The following is a 22,250-nucleotide window of genomic DNA, read 5'->3' as shown; positions in this document are numbered from 1 at the left end:
TAACAGGATAAAATTGGCGAATTCAGCACCGTAAGGACGACGAGGGCTTAAAATATTAATAATTGAAGTGAAAACAAAGTGGAAACGGCCGTCGGAATTAAATACCGGGGTTTTAACATAAAAGAGACCGACTGCTAATCCACCAGCGGAATATTTAATCGTTGAACGCTTCCATAAATTAAAATTATGTGGCCAAGTCCGGAGGGACTTGGGACGCTAAACGGTCGCCGCAGCTTTCATCCTAATTTTTTTTTTTGTGTGTGCTGTGAACGTTCTCACCACGATCACGTTTATTTTGTTGTGAAACTTTTCGGTTTTGGTAACATTGAATAGATTTTTTAAATTGAAGAAATTAAAAAAGAAAACATTAAAGCTGAAATATCTAAAAAGTTTGTATCAATGAATTAATTGTAGGTTTGTATTTTAAGATGGTACAAACGGAAATATAAGGAAAAAAATTTTGAAATTTAAATTTAAGGGGCTGTATTTTCTGCAGGAGAAATTTTATTTAGATTTTCAGCCCTGTTGGACGTGCTGGTCTAACTGTTCCCAAATTTTGAGCACCTATTTTAACAACACCATGAATTCCTCTTCAAGTAGACACTGATTGAGTGTCAGTTTTTCCTGCTGCTGAAAGAGACGTCCTCGAGTAACGTTGACGAGAAGACAATTCGTACTCGACACAACTCAAAAAACAATAAGCCGTCCATTAATTAATTAAATTTACTTTTTGATCGCACCGCATCGAACCGGTGTTAATTATCGAAACACCAAAGGCCTACGTCACGGCAATTAAACAATTTTGTAGACACGCGTTTCCAAAGAATTGTAAACGTTTTATGTAATATACACAAACATTATCGTAATGAATATTTTTTATTATCGTATCGTGTCTAGGTCAAAATTGTTTGTGGTGTCTTAAAGAGACCGATTAATAACTTAATGCGTAAAATGGACAAAGACCGTGTAGTATTTTAGATAATCTAAACTGGGTCAACTTTAAATGTTTATTATTCGTGATTAATCACGATTAAATTAAATGCAAGAGGTCATGCATCTTCCTCGCAATCGGTTTTGGTGTTACCAATATTTTCGTTCGCAGCGTGTGTGTCGGAAATGGTGATAAACATTTCTAATCGTCCTTACGAATATTTCGTTGCACGTTTTCTGTATTCTAATGCGTCACATCTATTGAAAAACATGTCAGTGTGGAATGTTGGAAACTGCTCGTCAATGCGAAATTCCAGTGCCATTTTGCTTTTGTTTTTAGCTTTTAACGGACGTGGTGACGAAAGCTTTTAACTCAAAAATCAACCACTTTAACTTCTAAAATATTGATTCTGTAATTCTGATTTAAACATATTTTGTATAGATTTTGTTTTCAAATCTCTAGTCAAAGAATTTTTATTAAATTATTAAATTATTGTTTAAATTAATATATTTTACAATATAATCTGAGATACTCATAATTAACTAGTAAATCGTACGTGCAGAAATTTTAAAATTTATATTATTTTATTATTTGTATGTTTTTTAATAGTTATATTACAATATTTTATTTACTAATTTACCATTAATTAATTTTAAAGCGATTTAATTTAAAATATTATTTAATGTTTTAAAATCATTTCTTATTTATTTTTTATATAAATTTTAATTGATTTTTTTTAAGGTTCCTGTAATAAGAAATATTTTTTTAAAAAACAATTTTGTACATTTTATAATATATAAAAATTCGTTTCTTTTTACTTAAGTATGTCATTTAATGTAATTAGTGTAACTATTTTAATTTTAAAGATTTTTATGATAAAAAGTAATGATTTTGAATTAACAATAAATTTTTTGATAAGAAATACTTTAAATTCTATTTACAAAAAAAAAATTATTCAGTTTAGAGCAATTTATTAGTCTCATTAATTCTAATAATATTAAATTTTTTAATATTATTAATTTTATCATTTAATTTTATTAATTTTTTTAAATAATTTTAATAAATTTGTTGATTTTATTAATTTTATTTATTCTATTAAGAAATTTCACATCAGCAAAAATTGTTTATTGAAAATATATTACGAATATTTGAAAAATATTATTTGAAATTAAGAATATTTTGATATAAAATTCTAGAAATTTAAATATTTTTAATTACGTGTTATGAATTTTATTAATTATTTTATAAATTTTATTAATTTAATTAAGAAACTGTTAAATGTATAATTTTGGTAAATATTTAAACGAATTTTTGGAAACTATTACTATATATATTATTTGAAATTAAGTATATTTTAATATAAAAATATGTAAATTTAAATATTGCTAATTAAATTTTATGAATTTTATTAATTATTTTATAAATATTATTAATTATATTAATTTTAAAAATTTAATTTAATTAAAAAACTTTTTTTAGTTGAAAATTTGAGTATTTTTAAAATTGTTAAAAAATGTTGGTAATTATTTAAAAGAATTTTTGGAAAATATTATTTGAAAATATAAACAATACACAAAATTAAGAATATTTTAATATACAAATCTGTGAATTTAAATATTGTTAATTAAGTTTTATTGATTTTATTAATTATTTTATAAATTTTATTAATTTCAAATTTTGTATTATGAAATTTTTTACACCAGACTTTTGCTAATTATTAATTAATTTTTTTTCTTATTAAAAATTAAATACTTTTAAAAATTATTAAAAAATATGTTTATTTTCAAATATTTTGGTCTAATGTTGGTAATAATTTTAATAAATATATTTTTTACACATTGAAAATATAAATATTATTTGAAATTAAGAATATTTTAATATAAAAATCTGTAAATATAATTAATTAAGTTTTATTAATTATTTTATAATTAATATCATTTTGTTAATTTTATTAATTATATTAATTTCATAATTTTTTTTTAATTTCGTATTTTAAGAAACTTCCATCAATATTTTTTAATAAGCTTTTTATTTGAAAACATATGTCATTTATTTATTTATTTACTTTTAAAATGTTAATAAATATTTTTAAACATTAATAAGAATTTTTTGAAATTGTTGTATTTGTAAAATTGAATTTTCAAATATTTTTTGTCCAAATTAATTGTATAGAAAATAATTGTTTCGAATTTTTTTATTAAAAATGATTATTTTTAGTTTCATAATTTTGATAATTAATTATTTAGATTATTAATGTATATTTTTAAAAAATATTTCTTGTCGAATTTTTTGATAAAAATTAAAATATTTTTTGTCCAAATTGATTAATTTTTTTTTGTAGAAAATTATATTTATTTACATTATTTGAAGACGAGAATATTTATTTTTAAATATTTTTTAGTCAGTTTTTGTAATTAGTTGTGTATATTTACAATTTGTTTAAAAAAAAATAATTTGTATGTCGTCAGATTCACGCCTCTAAATTTTAATGTCACTAATTAAATTAGTAAATTGTGTCAATTTCAGTAACATAATGAAAAATTAATTGATATTGCTTTATTTAATTGTTATTAATATTTTAATTACAATTTAATTAAATTTTAATTATTCAACGAACACAAACTGAAACCAATTTTCCAAGAAATTATATTACATCGAAACACTTATTTATTGCTGAGTAATTTAGCATTATTTATTTTATGATGATTACATGGAAAATTGCATTTTTATTTTATTCACTGTTGAATGAATGAACTTTGCTGGAACATATTCCATGAAATTTGCGGTTTATCAATCAACAATCAAATTTAAACAAAGTGCTTTTATCGAATAAAACATTGTTGTGATTTCCAATTTAAACAAGTGTTTATTTATACGATTTCGCACCAAATGAATAAACCAGACAACACTCAAACAACGTCCTATTAATAATATAAACAAAAAGAAAATAGACATCGGAAAGCGCATTATTGAAGTCTTTATTTCGTTGTTGGCGGCCAGAAAAGGGTGAACAAAATAAAATAAAAAAAGCAGTCGATTTCGTTCTCGAGTATACGCTCCCTCCGCGGCTCCACGATATCAAGGGTACCGGTCGGACAAAAAAAGGCTCCATATTGATTTTGTATTATTCGTGCAAAAGACGCATCGAAGAAAATGCCCATGTCAAGTGTACGGGGAAATGCTCCTGCTGCAGTCCACGTTATGCATTCATTTCAAGAAAAATGGCTGGAAAATATTATTTTATTTTTTTATTCAGCTGTAAATGTTATTTGGAAGGTTTTTATGCTCTTTGTGACTGAATAATAAAATCCTGAGAAAAGAGTGTGTTATTTAATCAATATTAAATTAAGTTAATTGATCATTGATTGAAGTGAAACTGTAAGAAAAAGTATAATTCAAATTCAAACAAGAAGAGGTGGACTAAAAGTTCGTGGATAATAAGTCAATCGTTTCTCGTATTATTAAAAAATTTAGAGAAACTGGCCAAGTGATAATTATGTAAAAATTTGAAAGGAAGTCGATAACTGGATAATTCGAATGTCAAAAAATAATCCAATAATCTTATCGTCCACTGAAATTAAAGCCGACCTGGAGGAAATGTGACTTACTGTAATTAGTTCAGGGACTGTGAGAGGATAGTTAGTGGATGGGGGTTCGTTTGACCCCAGACCTACAAGAAAATTGTATTAAAAATATGAAAGTCCAATTTTGACTTGCTTAGGATCACATTCACTGGACCACAGAACATTGGGGATGGTAGTTTTTAGTAATTTATAAAAAATGATGGTTTAAACATCCTAAAAGAACAAAACTACACAAAAAGTTTGTGAAAAAGTGAAACATGGTGGCTATTCAATTATGCTGTGGGGATGCTTCAACTCTTCTAGCGTAGGCTCCCTTAGACTGATTTATGTGCAGGGATGTATTAAATTACAATTTGCTTCCATATATTGGAGAAATGATGCTCTTAATATATGTTTTTCAACAGGATACTAAACCCAAATACAAAACTGTGACGGATTAATTAAGAGAAGCATCGACGTTTTGTCTTGCCCGTCCCAATCTCCAGACATCAACCCTCTAGAAACATAGGGAATCACGTTTATAACCAAATTCGACATAAAAATTTTACAAATTTCTCAAACACATCACAGCAATTCAAAAAGTTTGAAGGAATATAGACGAAAAATGGCCGAGTCTATGGGCCAAAATTATAAAACAAAAAGGATATTATACAAAGAGTTAATGTTAAATTAACACATATAAATATATATATATATATATATATATATATATATATAAAATTAACATAGATTTAATCATTAAAATCCCTTACAGAATTAAAGTTTCTATATTTATGTCCAACACAATTCCGAAAAATATATGATAGACATTTGATAGAATAACAATATATAACAGTATAAAATAGTAAATTAATATTATTTTAACAGTTCACGTCAAGTTATGGCTAAAATATTTAAAATTTTAACAAGTTGTTATAATAATGACTTAGTTTTTGTTGTTTGTGTGAGCCATACTTTAAAAGAGATCCTCTTTATATTGGTGAAATAGAATTAATTAATAATCATGATTTGATGAAGTGGTACTGTTACTATATACCAAAATTTTCAATTAATTAGCTTAAACGGGCACTTATTCTTCAAGAATGGTCAAATCTATATCATGGAGAGAAAACAGAAAAGATATTACACAAAGTGTTATTGTTAAATTAAATAACACAGATTTAATCAATCATCTTTCAAAATTAAAGTTGCTATATTTATGTCCTGCTCAATTCATTGAATAAGCATATAGTAGTTATTATAAAATTGTATAAAACAATAGGTGTAAATTAATATTATTAATTAACAGTTTACATTAATTAAAAGAAATATTTAACATCTTAAAAAGTTGCTATAATAAAGACCACCACTGTACATATATTAATATGTTTAGTAACATAGGTAATAAAATTAGAATAATCTCTTTAGTAATTTATTTGCCTATGCCGATGCCGATATGTGAATTGAGCCCCAACACGAACCCAGAACGTTAAACAAAATTTCCAGTGCAACATTCGGGGCGCAAGGGAGCACGGCCGGGGGAGGCGGGGGCGGCCGTTAAATCCGCATCGAAACTTCGACGTCGGCGAACTTGTTTCGGTTTTGTGTGAGGTTAAAATTTGTATGTGTTATGTAAACGGGGGAAAAGATAGTAAAATGGCGAGCCGAGAACTGTCTTTCCGCCGAAACTTTGTTGGCGTGAAGTTAATTTCGTTAAAATCGAGTATCTGTTCATTTCATCGTTCCGAATTAAAGTTTTCGACCTTTTGTGCGGCCGCCGACGTTCGGTCGGCGCTGATGGAGTTCCAGCGCCTCGTGCCGGGAAACGAGATACGCGCACACATTTTTCGTTATGCGTATTAATTATGTGAGTGAATTTACGTGGGGCCGACGATACAATGGGGAAGAGCATGGGAATTATGGAAATTTCCCGCAAAAACTTATTACAGATCCTCTCTGTACCTTTTATTTCCGCGTTGTAATCCCGGGACGAAATTGCTAAGCTTTAATTAGTATAAACACATGCGTATTACGGGAAGACAACCCTCGAGAACTCGCCCCGTGTTCATAACCTTGAGAGTGTGGATGTATATTCCTTTTTTTACTGTTTCTTTGTATATTATGAAGCTGTAAACTTTTTATGTATTTTATTTTAGAGAAAAAAAGAGACAACTAATGTCCTTCACTATGATATAAATAATTAAAAAAATAAAAATATTTATTAAACTATTAAATAAAATATTTTTTTAATTAAATTTTCGACATCCGTATTAAAAATTAATTTTATTTTTTACATATTTTTAGTTAAAAATACCTTTTCAGAAAAATTTTAAGTCACTGGTCCCTAATATCTTTCAAGAAGACAGAAAATAAATTTAGAAAATTAATAATTAATATTTAATTGTTATGAAAAGGTAAAAAGCTTTGTAAAAACCAGTTTGATGTTATGCCCATTCGTTTATAAATATATTATCAGTTTGAATAGAGATGTTTCAAATAACCAATCAAACAATTTAATATTAAAATATTTATTAACATAAAATTAATTTTTTTAGACGTTATAAAATTAATTTAATTTTTAAGGTACTATTTTAATTTAATTTAATTTGTTAATTTCAATTTTTCAGCTTAATTTTTTAAAATATATAAATTTAAATTATTAATTTCATTATTATTTTAATTTAAAATACATTTTACAATTGTTTAAGCTTAGTTTTTAAATTTCATAAATTTCAACTTTTAAAATTAATTTTTTAAATTGTATAAATTTAAATTCATAATTTTATTTTTATTTTATCAGTTTTCAAATATTTTTAGTATTTTTTTTCGTTTGTTCGTTTCGTTTTATAAATTTTTATTATTATTAATTTAATTTCTTAATTTAAACTTTTAAAGCTTAAATATTTAAATAGTATAAATTTAAATTAATTAATTTATTTTTATTTCATCTCTTTTTAGTATCTTATATTTTTTTACATTTTCAGTTTAAACAGAAATTCTTTCGAATAAACAATCAATTTATTATTAAAATATTTATTAACAAATAAAATATAATAATTAAATATGATGTTAAATTTTATAAATTTAATTTACTATTTCTATAAGCTTAATTTTTTAAAATGTATAAATTTAAATTATTTATATTATTTTTTTTTACTAAACTTAATTAAATTTCAATTGATTAAGCTTAAATTAAAATTGCTATTTTTATTTTTTTAATTTAATTTGTTAATTTTAACTTTAAATACTATAAATTTAAATTAATAATTTTATTTTATTTGCTTTCAAGTATATATATATATATATATATATATATATATATATATTACAATTTCAATTTGAATAGAGATGTTTCAAATAAATAATCAAACAATTTAATATTAAAATATTTATAAGTTTTATAAATTTAAATTACTATTTTTATAATTTAATTTTTATTTTTGAAGCTTAATTTTTTAAAATATTTAAACTTAAATTATTATTCTTATTTTTTTATTTAATTTATAATTTTCTATTATTAATAATTTAAATTGATAATTTTATTTTTATTTTATCTGTTTTTGAGTATTTTTTACATATTTTTTTATAATTTCAGTTTGAACAGAAATGATCAAACAATTTAATATTAAAATATTTATTAAATTTTATAAATTTAAATTACTATTTTTATAATTTAAGTTTTATTTTTGAAGCTTAATTTTTTAAAATATAAAATTTAAATTAATTTTCTTATTTTTTTATTTAATTTATAATTTTCTATTATTTTTATTTATTTAATTATTTTATTTATTTAAGTTAATAATTTTAGTTTGAACAGAGACTGTTTCGAATAAATGAGCAAACAATTTAATATTAAAATATTTATTAAATTTTATTAATTTAAATTACTATTTTTATAATTTATTTTTTTCTTGAAGCTTAATTTTTTAAAATATATAAATTTAAATTATTATTCTTATTATTTTTATTTAATTTATAATTTTCTATTATTAATTAATTTAAATTATTTTAATTAAATAATTTTATTTTTATTTTATCTGTTTTTGAGTATTTTTAACACATTTTATAATAATTTTTTGTGTATTTTGTAATATATTAAAATAATTTTATTATTTTATCTATTTTTAAGTATTTTTAAAATTTTTAATTAATATTAGTCCAATAATAAAATAAATAAATTATATTTACTTTAATAATGTTTAGAAAACTAATAATAATTTAACTAGAGATACAAATTCATTTTTTTTGTTAATTAATAATTTATCCAATCATTGTGTAAATAATTTATCGGTTTAAACATAGGTATTGTTTCAAATAAACAATCATTTATTAGCATATAATATTATTCTTTTAAATATTTTAATTTAATTTATAATTTTAAGTGCTTCAAATTGAAATGGTAAATATTAAAAAAAAAAATTTTGAGGTTAAAAAGTTAAAATTAACAAATTAAAGAAATATAATATCAAATTGAAATGGTAAATATGTGCAAATAAATCTTCTACTGAAAAGGTTAAAATTCAACAAATTGTTCAAAAAAAAAAAAAACATTTCTATATTTTTCAATTGTTAATTATTTAATACGTACTTCTGGAACATTTTTTGTACAATTTCTATCACAGGAAATTATTAATAATTATATATTTTTGAAAATGTATTCATTATTATTATTACTTGGAGTCTATAACTACAAATTTTATAAAACTAGTTTATTTTACTGATTAATAGAATTTTAAATTTTATTCAATATTTTTTTTATTGAGTCGTTTTGTAAACAAATTATCAGTTTAAACGTGAACGTTTGTTTCGAGTAAGCAAATAAAACAACCAGAAATAACAATTTTTCAGTCGATTGATTTAAAAAAAAATAAATACCTAAACAACCAGACTTGTGTTTGTGTGATCAGTTTTATTTCGATGCACAATCGAAACGGGTAATTGAAAAACAGGCAGTTTTACCTATTATTTTTTTTTTTTTTGTGTCACATGCAAATAATAATCCTTTAAAATTTTACCTCTATTTGTTGCTAATTTTTTATTCCGAACGTATTTCCTGAATCTATCGGTGTACCATAAAAGTGGCGATGTGAGCTGGCGTAATAAAATAACGTTTTATTATGGATTTCCGTCCCGTGAACTGGTTGTAATCTTTATCGCCGTCATCCGAGGAACAAGGCCGGAATTGCTTGTATAATGTCCCTAATCCCCCATTTACTTCCGAGTTATTCCAGTTTTTCCTATGCGTTTGTTCATTAACAGAACAAACTGTTTGGAAAACTGGCCGAAATTATAATTAAATTTAATAAAGGCCGTGCTAACGCAAACTAAAAGAATTTTAAATTAAGGCATTTGTTTGATGTTCAATTAGGTAGGGAGGGCGAGAAAATGTGCGCTGCATTAATTTGTTCACTGTTTGTTAATGATTCATGCATATACATGTGCACTACGAAATCTGTTCACAAATGTAGTTGTTTAGAAATTCTTTTTTATTTTGATATCTATATAAGAAGAATTAGAAAGCTGCAAATACTTATGGTAACACCACATACATGTGTCTGGTCTAAGACGCAATAATGTTCGATTAAAAACTACCAGTTAAAATAAAATTGTTTTCTAAAAATTTCTTGTCCTTTAGTAAGTAATTTATGAACAAAAATGTACTACGAAATTAGGTAAAATATTCGTTAAAACACTACTTTTAAATTAAGTTTTTAATTGCTTGAACTACATAATGCTCAGGTAATTTCAAAATTTTCCTTTGTTTTTGACACATTTGACATTCTGATTTTTTTAATTAATATTGTCTTTTGTTTTCTTCGCATTTTTATTGATTTGAAATTCATGTTGTAATTTTGTTAGTTTTCTTTTTTATTATAAATTTATTTTAAACATGTTTCGTTAAAAAATCTTTTAAAATAATAAACTAATTAAAAATTAACTACTAAGTGCACATTTTATAATAAATAACATATTGTTTATTATTATAATTTGAAAAATTACAATATATAAGTATATTTTTAAAAGTTAAATTTCAGAAAATAAACCAATTAAATTTATAAAATTTAAAAAATTAAAATTGAAATATTGGTATTTATTTATTTATTCAATTAAGCTTATAAAATTATTTATTTATTTAATTAAGCTTATAAAATTAAATTTAAGAAATTAAGTTTAAAAAAAATAAAAGTAGTAATCCAAATTGATTGATAAATTGATAATTTTAGTTAAAATTAAAATAATTAATCTTTAAAACTCAAAATTAAATAAAAAATTTATAAAATTTTAAAAATTAAATTAAAAAATTTAAATTAACAAATTAAATTTTAAAAAATTAATAATTTAAATGTTACCAATTTAAAAAAATTTAAAAATTAAACTTATATATACTGAAATTTATAAAATTAAATTTAAGAAATTAAAAAAAAAAGAAAAAAAAATTATAAAAATTAAGAAAGATAAACTTAAATAATTAAAATTAAAATTGAAATTAAAAAAAAAATAATCTTAAAAACTCAAAATTAACAAATTAAATAAAAAATTAAGCCTAATAATTTAAATTTTAAAAAATGAATCATTTAAATGTATGTAATTTAAAAAAAAAAACAAATATATGCAAATTAAAAATAAAAAATAACATTAGTAATTGGAATTTATAAAATTTTAAAAAATTAATATTAATAAATTGAATTAGTAATTTGAATTTATAGAATTTAAAAAATTAAGCTTAAAATGTTAAAACTAACAATTAATATAAAAATAGAATTAGTAATAGACTTTCTACAATTTAAAATTTTGAGGTTAAAAAGTTAAAATTAACAAATTAAAGAAATAACGATTATAAAATTAAAAAATAAGCTTATAAAAGTAAAATTTAATTAAACATTACTGATTACATAATTAAAAAATAGAAATCTTTGAATTTATTTTAGATTAAATATTTTGAAAATTATATCTATTTTAAGTTAAATTTCAACAATTCATCAAATAATAATAATAATAATAATAATGCTAACATTTAAAAAATATTGTTTCATAAATATTCTATTAAATATTTTAAGTAAATTGTACTTAATGAAAAATTATATTAAAATAAATAGTCGTGTATTTAAAATTATATATAATTATAAAATCATTATAAATAGTGTGATGGTAATATTCATTAAAAACCAATATTTAATATGTATTTAACCTAATATCTTATTTTTTCAAATATTTTTAGCAGTTCTTGACACATTTTTTTTTTATTTTGTTCTCATACAATTTTTATGGTCTACATTTAAGGTTAATTTTTAATGAATATTTATAGATAAAAGTTGAATATACAATAAATAAATCAGTATAAAATGTCATTTTTGTATTTTACGTTTAAATATTAGCAAGAAATGTCAATTATCCTCCCTATTATATTTATTTTTGAGTTGAGACGTAAAATGAAAATGAGAGCTAAATACCTCCTGTTTACTGCAATAAAATTAGCAAAAATGTTTACGATATGTAGGTAATCTTTGACCTGCAATCGAAAATAGAACATATTTGACGACAGTAAAAATAAAGTCTAAATATAAAATATCCTTGTCGAATATAGAAACTTTTTTACAACACACCTTAAGTGCAGTAAAATTGGACAATCAATATTCATTAGATAAATTACAAATGAAATATTGATACGAAAATAATTAATGCGGCAGACAAAACGTCACGTTTTAAGTGCAACGTATATAAAATACATAAAACAACCCTTTTATTTCCCATATAATTAAATTAACATAAAATCGTTTAGTGATCGTAAATTAAAATTTTTAATAACACAACTTACGTCCAGTAAAATTGGGCAATTAATATTCATTAGATAAATTGCAAACAAAATACATATTGATACGAAAATAATTAATTCAGCAGGTAAACGTCACGTTTTAAACGATCGCATATTAAATGTGTATAACAACCCTTTTGTTCTGCATAAAGTTGGGCCATATTAAAAATGGCTGTACTGGTTTATTCGCTATATTTTAGCCCCGTTATTTTATATTTTATTATGAAAGTTATAAGAGAAAGTTTTAAATAGGATTGGTAAAAGTTTTACTAAACTTTTATTAAATGTACTTTAAATCCAGTGGTGTGCTTAAATTACCCGATATTGGGGTATAAAAATGTACGGTGGGGTCGATGATAATTATAGTAGTGGCCAAAATTATAGTAACTTATTAAAATAAGTTCAACTGAAGTTAAAGCCATCCTGAAGGAAATGGGATTTGCTGAAATTAGTTGAAGGACTGTGTGAAGATGGTTAGGGGATGAGGGTTCGTTTGACCCTAGACTTACAAAAAAAACACTGGTTTCTACTAAAATTGTGGAAATCCAATTTTGATTTGCTTAGGACCATTGGACCACAGAACGGAGGGAAGGAGTAGTTTTTTAGAGACTAGTCTTAATTTAATTTATAAAAAAATGATGAAAAGTTGGTTATACCCACAGTGAAACAAGGTGGCGGTTCAATTATGTTGTGGGGATGCTTCAATTCTTCTGGCATAGGCCCCCTTAGACCTATTTATGTACAGGGATATATTAAAGAACACTTTGCTTCCATATATTGAAGAAATTATGCTTTTAATAAATGTGTTTCTACATAAAAACACAAATCCAAAATTGTGACGAACTGGTTAAAAGACCAAAGCATCGATGTTTTTTATCTTGCCCGTTCCATTCTCCAGACATTAACCCTGTAGAAATATGGGAGATTACGTTTTTAACCAAATTTTACTAATTTATCACAGTAATTCAAGAAGCGAAGGAATATAGAGTTGTTGTATATTGGAAAAATGGTGGAGTCAATATCGGAGATGGGCCAAAATTATAAAGCAAAAAGGATATTATACAAAGTGACAGTGTTAAATTAAATGGCACAGATTAATCATTAAAAATTCCTTTCAAATATGAAGTTTTTGTACATCATTTAATAAAATGTAATGGGGGGTCCAAATAAAACCAACAACACTGTACTCCAACTTATTAAATATCACCAATATTCCGACATTTATGAATTGACCTGCCCGGAATGAAAGGACGAAACGCCACCGGATATTCAGCGAATCCTTTCATAACACGAACATGTGCCTTTCAATGCGCCGTTTACTTAAAGACCCCCACGAAATAATTTCGGTTTTTTTCCCTCGCTCCGTTTCCAAGCCCGATACCTATGCACATCGTGGGAGTTATCCGTGCATCGATTCCTCCGCCTTTGAATATTAAGCGAAAAGAAATTCGATTGGGTTACCGCGTATAATTATAAGATGGTGGCCGGGGTTTTAACGTGCCCCGAATATTTTGACAAATTATCCAAATTACTCCTTCAGCCGTTCAAAGCCCCGGCCCGAGTATAAGTTTAATTGACTCCCCTTTGTGCGGGATGAAAAATTATTCAGCCACTTCCAATATCGGGGCCCTTTTTCACGTTTTTGTGCGGCCGTGGTGCTTTTATTATAATCTAGTTTACGGATTTTCGTAATGAAAATCTAATGCCGGGAGCTGGGGATATTCAATTATCTTGTTTTCAAGTCCGCATCCGCGTGTGTGCCACTTCCGACTTGATCTGACTGTCTGGTGGAAGGATTTGTTGGGTAAACAGTTTACCGTTGCACGGGGAAACGTGTTTTTGAAAAATGATTTATTCGATGAGATAACTTTTCTTTGTGAAATCCCAATATTTTTTACCTTTGAGTTCGACAAATCCCAGTTAAGTAAAGTAAACTTGTTAAAGTAAATGGAAGAAAAATGTAACTTTCATCTTATGTATTTTATTCTCAATTCCTCAAAGTAGAAAATCTCTAAAATGATCAAATGGAATGAATCTATGGTATTTAATTAAATTTTTATGAAATGTTCGTTTGTTCAAATTCTCTTTTAGTTTCCACTAGCTTTATTGTTCAACCTGAAAGCAAATCTAAAATTGCTCTAAAAATTCAAAATGAACAAGTTTAACTTTATAACTTTATAGTATCAGATATCTGAAATAGCTAAATGTAATATTACGCTATAAATTCTAAACAATAAACAACATGAGATCAACATTTTCATAAAATACCCAATAAGTCTGATTCATAATTAGTTTTCTGAGCAAACTGATGAAATTTGAGTCAAAATATTAATATACCACACTTAATTAATTAATTTTTCCAAAATAAATTATGATTTTTGCACCTAAAATAAATTATTTATGTAAATACAGTAATGGTCATCATTATAGCAACTTTATAAAATGCTAAATATTTTAGCCATAACTCTTTTATTTAAAAACTGTCAAAATAATATTAATTTACTATATTTTTCTGAATTGTGTTGGACATAAATACAGCAACTTTAATTTTGAAAGGGATTTTTAATGACTAAATCTGTGTTATTATAATATAATATCTTTAATTTCAGTTGACGATAAAAATTGGATTGTTTTTTGACATTCAAATTATCTAATTATCAATTTTCTTTCAAGTTTGTCCAACTCACAAAAATTTTTTCGAAGTTACCACTTGACCAGTCTATCTTGGCAATTATACTTTTTCTTAGAGTTTAACTTCAACCATTGATTAAATAATTATAATATGCAAAAGACCACTTATAAATAATCGATTTAAATTCACAGAAAGCAATGACAGAACAGAAAGTAAACAGTTAATATAATTTTGTCGATTGAAAAATAAAAAAATAGTCAATTTCTAAAAGAATTAGACTACTAACAAAGAATTCTGATAAATTTTGATAAAATTTAATTTAATTTAATAGTTTTCAAGTATAACAAAATACTTTATAAATATGTTTATCTAAGTACAATTAAATTCTCTTAATTTCCATCCGTTTTCACTCTTATTGTTTAACCCAAATAAAAATTCTAAAATTCTCTTAAAATCCAAAATAAATAAAATGAGCTGAACAACTTCTATTTATGAAAACTTTTGTTTTAACAGAAAAGTATCATAACTTTATATGCTGTTAACAGGACAGTAAACCCCTTTTATGTAATTGCACAAACAAGCAACCCTCATTATAATTTAATTTTTGGATTTATGCAATGAAAATCTAATATGTTTTGGAAACTGGGAGATTCAATTATCTTGTTTTCAACCATACATCCACATATGTGCCGCTCCTGATTTGATCAAACTGTCTGGAGATGATTTGTTGGGTAAACTGTTTACGTTTCACAAAAAAATAACGTTTGTGTAACCTCATATTGTACACTTTTTTATTATTTAGTCTGGTAAAATGATTCATGACATTCAAGTTTCTAACATTTATAACTTTATTAATTAATGATATAAAAGTTATTAGAATCTTTGACCTTAATATCAATTTGTTTCTAATTCCACGCAGAACAAAATGGTATTTTTAATCAAATGTGTTTAATTAGACGATAAAATGAACTAATACAAATATTGGCTCGTTCAAATTTCCTCGTCGACCTCACAAGCTCAGTTTATAAAACTTAATATACAAACTAACTTAAAGTAGTCGAAAAATTCAAAACAAACACAATGTGTTTAACAACTTCTCCATTGACGACGTCGTAAATCAAAAAAATATATATCACACTTTTACGTAGTGTTGCAAGGGTGTCATAAATTTTTAAGCATACACAAACATTTCTTTTTTAAGTGTACAACATTAAAAATGTAAACGTGAATTTGGATGTACGCCATAAAACAGGAACAGGCTGTAAACAAAACATTTCAAAAAATCAAAGTTTTGTGTGCGTGTATGCTTATATATTTGAACCAAAACCGAAAAATCCTGACAACTTCGATGCGCAAATAGGACGTCACATCTATCATTAATTATTGGCAATTATTGTTAGTATTATTATCAAAATCAGACGGGAATGTTATCAAAGCGCCAAGAGTAGGTCATTAATGTTAGTTTAAACTATAATTAATTAGTAATAGATTGATTAATTTTCAAATACAATTTATTACTTTACTATTAATATTGGCGTTTAAAGTCAGTGGTCAAGTTTCCTTCTAATAAATTTTATAAAGCAGTTTATTATTTAACTGTTTCATAAATTATTCACGTCAGTTACTTATAGAAGATAAATTTATAAGAAGAGTTTCAGATTTTATCAATTTCTACTAATTTTAAACGTTACAAATAAAATGACAGAATGAATGGTATACAAAATTGAAAGATCTATTTTTCTAATAATATGTATTCATTTAGTAATTGCTACATTACTCAATTGGTATAGGTCATAAATGTCAGTGTCACATTATAACCAATTTAATAATAAATTAATTTTCTGATATGAGACGTAACATTTTATTTTAAAAAATATATATATATAATTTATTATTATTGTCGTTTGTCAATGTTCTTCCTAAATTTTCAAAAGCAATTTATTTAAATTTATAAGAAGAGTTTCAGAATTTACCAATTTCTACTAATTTTAAACGTTACAAATAAAGTGACAGAATAACATGTTAAATAAAATTGAAAGATCTATTCAGTAATAACGTGTATTCCTTTTTTAATAACCACATTACTCAATTATTATAGGTCGTAAATGTCATTGTTAAATTGTAACTAATTTAATATTAAATTAATTTTCTAATATAAGACTTAATACTTTGTTTAAAAAAAGTATATATTATTATTGTTGTTTGAAGTTAGTATTCAAGTTTTCTCCTAATAAATTTTATTAAGGAGTTTATTATTCAGCTGTTTCATAAATTATTCACGTCACTTACTTGTAGAATATAAATTTATAAAAAGAGTTTCATATTTTATCAATTTCTACTAATTTTAAAGATTACAAATAAAGTGGCAGAATAAATGTTATACAAAATTGAAAGATCTATTCAGTAATAACGTGTATTCATTTTGTAATAACCACATTACTCAATTGTTATAGGTTATAAATTTCAGTGTTAAATTGTAACTAATTTAATTTTAAATTAATTTTCTAATATAAGACTTAATACTTTATTTAAAAAAAGTATGTTATTATTATAGTTTGAACTTAGTATTCAAGTTTTCTCCTAATAAATTTTATTAAGGAGTTTATTATTCAGTTGTTTCATAAATTATTCACGTCACTTACTTGTAGAATATAAATTTATAAGAATAGTTTCAGATTTTATCAATTTCTACTAATTTTAAACGTTACAAATAAAGTAGCAGAATAAATGTTATATAAAATTGAAAGATCTATTCAGTAATAACGTATATTCATTTTGTAATAACCACATTACTCAATTATTATAGGTCATAAATGTCAGTGTTAAATTGTAACTAATTTAATATTAAATTAATTTTCTAATATAAGACTTAATACTTTGTTTAAAAAAAGTATATATTATTATTGTTGTTTGAAGTTTCCTCCTAATAAATTTTATTAAGGAGTTTATTATTCAGCTGTTTCATAAATTATTCACGTCACTTACTTGTAGAAGATAAATTTATAAGAATAGTTTCACATTTTATCAATTTCTACTAATTTCAAACAAATAAAATGATAGAATAAATGTTATACAAAATTGAAATATCTATTCAGTAATAAAGTGTATTCATTAATAATAGCCACATTACTCAGTTGTTATAGGTCATAAATGTCGATGTTAAATTGTAACTATTGTAAATATTAAATTAATTTTCTGATATAAGACGTAATATTTTATTAAAAAAAAAAAAACAGAAAAACTTCCCCCAACCATAACGGCTCCTCCACCATATTTTACAGTAGGTCTTGTGTACCTTTCATTAATTGGTCTTCTCATCCATGAAATGCCATCAGATTTGAAAAATTGTAACCGACTTTCATCGGAAAACAAAATTGTTTTTCATTGTCCATCTGTCTCATCTGTTACTGTATAAAATCAGAAGTCAAGTTTCTTCCTGATAAATTTTATTAATTAGTTGTTTGATAAATTATTGACATTACTTATAAAACATAAATTTATAAGAAGAGTTGTAGTTTTTATCAATTTCTATCATTTTAAACGTTATAAATAAAGTAGCAGTGTCGATGTTATACAAATTTAGAAGGTCGATTAAGTAATAACGTGTATTCACTTTGTAATGACCTCATTATTCAGTTGATATAAGTCTTGATATTCATCAGTATTAAATTATGAATATTTTATTAATAATATAAAATATAATAATTTATTCAAGAGATTTATTTATTGTTATTATATATATATTATTAAGAAGTTTATCACTTAGTTGTTTTATAAATTATTCCCGTCCCTTAGTTGCAGAAGATTAATTTATAAGAAAAAATATAATATTTATTCGTCAAGAAATTCCTCCTGTCAGTCTAAACATTTCGAAATTGTCTGTTGCAAACAGAAATAATCACCTCTTTTTCTTCGATACATGGTTTGTCCCCATCAGATGTTTTATTAATTTTTTGTTGGGAGTTTGCACGCGTAAATTTCCTTTTCGTCCTTCAACAAAGGGACGGTGTTTTTGCGTTGCACGAGGGAGAATATTCGGCGGCCATCCCCCGCCACCACCGTATCACTTATTTAGGGCAATTATGTTAAAAGCTTTATTTTTTAGCGGCATCACCGCCGACACGGAACATCCATTTCGTCGGGGGCGCCGCATTTTAAAAACGATACCGGCCATAGAAACAAAAGTTAATAATAAAAAAGAATTGTTTGTCGACGATAACAATAAGCAACACGTCTATAACCTTATAATAACGATATATTTCATAAACAGACACATGGAAACACGAAACACATCATTGAAATATCAATTTTATTTATAACCACGATAAAAATACTGGGACTGACCTAAGTCAAAACGCCGCCCGGGCTGTTGCTTCATCGCACCAAAAATTAATTAAAACACACTTTAACGGGCGATATTTGGGAAGTAATCGAAATTAATTAACCGTATTTGTATTGTCTGTTATCTTTGTTTTTTATGTTCGTGTAGATTTTCGTCGTGGTCACGTCTCAAGTCAATGGATTATCTGGGGTCAATTCAATTTTCGTCAATTTAACTTGAGAAAAGGTTAATCAGTCATACTAATAAATTGACCGTGCGATTGTTATACGACGTTGATTCATTTTGATTTTAATTACTTGAAAACAATAAAGGCATTCAGCAGGTTTTCCTACAGACGATTAAAAAATCACTTCGTGTGGTCTCCGAGATGGGTCATCTTTTGTTTTAAAACAACCAAATCACTGGTCGAATCTAAAATTAGAAATCACACGTTTTATCATTTACTTATATTGTTATCGATTAAGTGTCGGTGCAGTTCTTTTTCGGGCTTGTTGTATTGTTGTTTTGACTACAAGAAGGCAAAATGTTAAACGCTGACACTTCATATTGTATACACTCATCCCAAGATAGATTAAAACAAAACATAATATTAAACAATAAGAATAAAACTTGCACATGAGGCAGATAATATTTATTTACATATTGTATACTAAACTTAGTCCGCAACATGTTCATTAAAAAAAATTATATAAACGCAAAGAAATGTGCCAATTTTAGGTTCAACTGACACAATTGAAATTTGTTATGAATATTTTTATTAGATAAGTGACAAAAGTCTATTATATTTTAGTATTTCCGGAAGCTAATAAACATTAAGAAAAGCAGTGCTAATGTTATATTTAAATTTGACAAATCAGACGTGTATCTATTTAGTAATGACCTCATTATTCAATTGATATAGGTCATTAATGTCAGTGTTAAATTACTAATTTTGTAATAAATAAATTTTCTAATTTGTCATATTTTATTAAATTAATTTATATTATTATAATTGTCGTTTTGTGAATTTTCCTTTTAATAAATTTTATTTATTTATTTTCCTAAATTATTTATGTCATTTATAGAAGATAAATAATTGTAAATTTTGTCAACTACTACTGTTTTTAATGGTTACAAATAAAATAGTAGTAACGTGTATTATTCAATTAGTAATGGTCTCATTATTCAGTTAATACAGTTCATAAATGTCAGTATTAAATTATAGCTAATTTAATACTAATTCATTTTCTGACATAAGTCATAATATTTTATTAAAAAAAAAATATATTATTAATGTTTGAAGTTAGTTTCCTCTTAGTAAATTTTATTACGAAGTTTATTATTCAGCTGTTTCATAAATTATTCATGTCTCTTACTTGTAGAAGATAAATTTATAAGAAGAATTTCAAGATTTTATCAATTTTTACTAATTTTAGATGTTACAAATAAAATGGTAGAATAAATGTTATACAAAATGGAAAGGTTTATTCAGTAATAATGTGTATTCATTTAGTAATGGGCACATTACTCAATTGGTATAGGTTATTAATGTCAGTGTTAAATTTGATAATAAATTAATTTTCTGATAAGACATAATATTTTATTTTAAAAAATATATATTATTATTGTTGTGTGAAGTCAGTAGTCAAGTTTCCTCTTAAGAAATTTTATTAAGAAATTTATTATTCAACTATTTCATAAATTATTCACGTCACTTACCTGTAGAAGATAAATTTATAAGAAGAGTTTCAGATTTGATCAATTTCTACTAATTTGAAACATTACAAATAAAATGGTAGAATAAAAATTGAAAGATCTATTCAGTAATAACGTGTATTCATTAATAATAGCCACATCACTCAATTGGTATAGGTCATAAATGTTAAATTATAACTAATTTAATAATAAATTAATAGTATTCAAATTTTTGTCTAATAAATTTTATTAAGGAGTTTATTATTCAGCTGTTTTATAAATTATTCACATCACTTACTTGTAGGAGATAAATTTATAAGAAGAGTTTCAAATTTTATCTATTTCTACTAATTTTAAACATTATAAATAAAATGGCAGAATGAATGTTATACAAAATTGAAAGATCTATTTAGTAATAATGTGTATTCATTTAGTAATGGTCTCGTATATATATATATATATATATATATATATATATATATATATATATATATATATATATATATGTGTATATGTATTATTGTCGTTTGAAGTCAGTAGTCAATTTTCTTCCTAATAAATTTTATTAAGAAGTTTATTATTCAGCTGTTTCCTAAATTATTCACGTAACTTACCTGTAAAAGATAAATTGGTAAGAAGAGTTTCAGATTTTATCAATTTCTACTAATTTTAAACGTTACTAATTAAGTAGGAGTATGTATATTATACAAATTTGAAAGATTGAATGGATAATAACGTGTATGTACTGTAATAGCCTCATTACTCAATTGGTATAGGTCAAAAATGTAAATTGTAACTAATTTAATAATAAATTAATTTTCTGATATAAGATGTAATATTTTATTATAAAAAATTATATTAGGATTATTGTCTTTTAAATTTCCACTTAATAAATTTTATTAAGAAGTTTATTAAATAGTTGTTTCATGATTTATTCACGTCACTTACTTATAGAAGATAAATACAACAGTTTTTTTAAATTTCAGTACAATTTATAAATAATAGTACAAATTTAAGAAATCGATTGAATAATAATGTGTATCGTTTAGTAATATTCTCATTATTCAATTTAAGAATATTATGATTTTTTTTCATAAATTATTCACGTCACTTGAATTGATTAGCAATATGTATTTAGTAATTGATTCATTATTCATTTAGTATTATTATTATTATTATTGTTTAAGTTTATATTCTTCATAAAAAAGGAATAACAGAGCCTATGGTAGACCGTGTCATTTAATAATTGTCTTATTATTCAATTATTTATTTAATTTATGACATTATATTTAATA

The 22,250-nt window shown here is 23.9% G+C and overlaps 1 protein-coding gene across 4 annotated transcripts in view; it reads left to right on the top strand.

The window, feature by feature from the left end:
* The window catches only part of LOC109594905 (very low-density lipoprotein receptor), a 67,057-nt gene that overhangs the window by 37,474 nt on the left and 7,333 nt on the right, over nucleotides 1–22,250 (top strand). The gene's annotated exons all lie outside the window — the stretch shown is intronic.

The sequence above is a fragment of the Aethina tumida genome, chromosome 1, assembly GCF_024364675.1.
Source record: "Aethina tumida isolate Nest 87 chromosome 1, icAetTumi1.1, whole genome shotgun sequence".
NCBI lineage: Eukaryota > Metazoa > Arthropoda > Insecta > Coleoptera > Nitidulidae > Aethina > Aethina tumida.
This window is presented reverse-complemented; position numbering and strand designations above follow the sequence as displayed.